Source organism: Otolemur garnettii, unplaced genomic scaffold, assembly GCF_000181295.1.
Source record: "Otolemur garnettii isolate 467f Iridium unplaced genomic scaffold, OtoGar3 scaffold00487, whole genome shotgun sequence".
NCBI classification, from domain to species: Eukaryota; Metazoa; Chordata; class Mammalia; order Primates; family Galagidae; genus Otolemur; species Otolemur garnettii.
Window position 1 is genome coordinate 8481 of NW_003852882.1, and position 3544 is coordinate 12024.

At 49.4% G+C, this 3544-nt stretch overlaps 1 long non-coding RNA gene across 1 annotated transcript in view; it reads left to right on the forward strand.

Moving 5' to 3' along the window:
• Window positions 1–425: 425 nt before the first annotated feature.
• Window positions 426–3544, forward strand: part of LOC111722820 — a 6793-nt gene continuing 3674 nt past the window's right edge. Inside the window, exon 1 of the long non-coding RNA XR_002771481.1 lies at window positions 426–595. This is a non-coding gene — a long non-coding RNA (uncharacterized LOC111722820). The remainder of the gene's footprint in view (window positions 596–3544) is intronic.

Here is a 3544-nt window from a genome sequence, read left to right on the forward strand (position 1 = left end):
TCTGTACCTGTGATCGCATAGGAGGGAAAGTAATCTCTGGGGGATGGTCTCCTGCCTGGTACACTCGAATTCGGCTGTGTCTGCTAAACAGGCTGCAAGAGCAGCTGAAGGTCGCCAGGAGGTAGGTGGCCTTCACTTAGCTCTGCTGCTTGGATAGCAGTACTTTTTCACAAGTATTTGACTTACAGCCACACGGAACAATTCAATTCCCTGAACATGCCCCAAGCATCACCATGTCTTTATCCCTGAGGCTTCTTCCTGGCCTGTGTCAATCCCTCCAGCCTGAGACCCTCTCCAGTTGGAGGCCCCCTTCTTCACAAAGCCATTCCTGGACCCCTCGAATGCATGTAAACCCCCCCTCCCACCCCCGTGGCCTCTATGGCACCTAGAGCCTCCTGTTTGCATTTATGTTGCAGAGGTGAGAATTAAAACCAGTTACGTTACTTTTTGTTATAAGGCGCAGAGGCAGGTTTTCCTCGGATATGCATCACACTCCCTTACGTCCTCGGCTTCTCCTCCCTGCTGCCCCAGGACGAGCTCCATGAAGGCAGCATCTGTGACTGCCATCCCCGCCTGGCTCCACGCCCAGAACCTGGTGAGTACTGAGTAAGCTTGAGTCTGTTATGCTTTACAAGGTAGTACAGCTGCTCCGAGCATGAAGCCTTGGACACAACCTCCTCGGCCACGTGGCTCTTTTCAAAGTTTGCAAGGACAGCCGAATTCAGCACTCTACCCCACCTCTCTACCCAGCCATGGAATGGGCTTTGTTTTACAGTGAAACCAGGGGTGGGCAGATTTGTCTTTTCCTGGGGGATTAACACAATGGTAGGTTTGGTGTGAGAATCTTTTATGAGCTCAGTTTTATGCCTTGCAGGAGACTGGTTTCAGATGCTAGAGAATTGTCAGGACTGCAGTTTCAGCTTCCAGCCCCTGCTACTGTGTATCATTACAATAGGCAACCTTCTAAGCCAAGCTCTGAGTTTTTAGGACACTCCCTCCACTTCCTGGACACTGTAAAGAGGAGTAAAAGCTGGACTGGCCTTATTTCCAATCCCGCGTTAAACCACCCCGCCCTGCGGTGTGCTTTAGGCCCCAGGAGCAGTGCACTGGTGGGCTGACACCCCTTTCAAGATGAAATGAGCTTGTTATGTTTTAGGAAATTCTATGCCTGTGGGTTGAAGGAAAAGTCCTAGAATGCCTTCTGAAGAGATGACTGGGTGCCAAAACAGAATTTATAACTGCATTGCCATGGCAGCCAGTATGTCATGTTTCACTCAGCCTAAGAATATCTAAACCCTGATGGTTCCAAGAACAGGCTGACTGGAGCAGGCAGGTGTGCTCCACGAGAGACCCCGGGTTTGATCTCCATTTCTGGCTCCTAATCCACTGCCTTTCCGTGGCTCTCTGAAAATCCCCCACTCTTACTCTGAATGTCACCGTGGGGCCATGGGCTCTTAAACGGGAGCCCTGGGTTGCAACACCCCTTTCCTTGCAGGCCCAACCCTGCTTAGCTTCTAAGATTAGACGAGATGGCACATGTCCAAGGTGGCACAGCCCTAGACTCCTTCCTTCTATTGCATCTAAACGGATGTGACGCTTTCCAAGATATGTGGCCAAATTATGTCTTTTGCGTTTGGGGGCTAGTGAAAAAAGAATGTAGGGAACATAGAACAGAGACTCTCCGTAAAGTCAGAATGGCAAGTGGCAGAGGTGGTGGATTTAACCTGAAGTTCCAGAAGCTTCTATGTGCTGAAGGAGGGGGAGCCACCAGTATCCTTTAGGGGTGAAGGCAGGTTTGGAAAGCAGAGATGTCCTGAAAGAAACCCATGGTCCCAGGAGAGCCCAACTAGGGAGCAGAAAGCATGGGTCAGACTGGTGAGCATCCCTGGGGAAGCAGGCACATAGGACGTGGAGTCCAGAGAGAAGAATCTGAGGCAGAGGTGCTGAGCGACCCAGCCACTGGAGACCTGGGAAGGTCCCTAAACGGGGTTGTACTCTGGGCCTCTTGGGCTTATTTTATCCAATAGGTAACCACTTGTAGACAAAAAATAATCAAGATCTCATTTTTCCTCTTTAAAGTCCTTTGTGGCCCAGTATTCACTAAGAATACTCTCAGAACCCAGACCACTGAATCATTTCTTGCGGCCCTGTAGTAGCTTCTCCATCAGTGAAGGCCAATTTCTTGGGCTGCTGCCTGGAGGGGTGGCCGTCTGCTTTCACCCGAATGCCACATGGCAACCTGCTCTGACCACACCTGGCATCTAGTTCTCCTCCTTTCCCTTTTTTCTTTTCAAAGCACAACTGCCTGTCCCCAAGGTAAACCCATCTGTGTCTCTCATTACAAAATGTAACATACGTGGTTTCAACCTTTGTCTTTGCAGTCACACAGATTCAGTCCATTTCCTTTCCCAAGAGGACATGCCTCAGCCTTGAACACAGCCATCACATCTCCCCTGAGTCCTCTCTATCCCAAGGTAGACAGCCAGCCCCTTTCTTACATTGCATTCTTCTAACCCCCTCGTGGTCTGACTCCATGTCCCATGAAATTCTCCAGTCCATCTTATCGTGATACCCAGGGCTCAGCGCTGTGCTTAAGGCATAGTGTGACCAGCAATATTCCTGGTCAAACTTTATGTATGAGCCAGAGGACGATCTAGGACAGATCCTTAGGTGGGAAAGGCCTTAGGTGACCAAATCTCTGCCACCCCTCCAGCCAACAGCCACTCTGCTTCCACCTGAATGCCCCCATGACAAGGCCCTCTGACCACACAAGGCAAGAAGCTACCTACAGGGCCTTGAGAAATGATTCAACAGTCTGGGTTTAGAAATGATTCTTAATGAATACTGGGCCACAAAGGACTTAAAGAAGAAAAAGATCTTGATTATGTTTTGTCTATAGTTACCTATTGGATATAAGAAACCCAAGAGTACATCCCAAGAGGAAGGGTTGGGCAGGAGCAGAAACGGACCATTACTGACCTCAGCTGGCATGCAGGGCAGTGTTCCCATCCAGGATAGGGCCATGGACACTGGGTAGAGTGAAAACAGGTGGACAGTCAGAAGCAGAAACCAAAACAGGAGCATCAGTCTATGGTGTGGCCTAGGAAACACAAGTAGACTGTGAAGATAACTGGGATTAGTGAGAGCAGGCTGGGCTCTATGGACTTGGTTGTATGTAACTGGTTATGATCATCTAATCCTGGGCCTGAGAAACTGACAAGACCCCAAGCTCCACTGGAGGGATTCTGTGTATTTAAGCCAATTATGTATTTCAAGTAGGCCAAGAACTATGGCTGAGCTGAACCTAATGGCAGGCAATGGTGGCTTTAGCTATGAGGGCCAGAGATAAATGGGCAGGGCTGGCAGGCTGCCCACTCTAGGATGCCTGGTTCGTGAGGTATGTATTGTATTTGTGTCTTGGGGAGCATTATTTTCAAAGAATGTGGTAGAGTGATGATGCCTAGAATTCTGCATTTATCCATGCTGAGAGGGCCTGCTTTTCCTTGCTGTGTATCCTTTCTGTTAAGATAGGAACAAAGGGCTC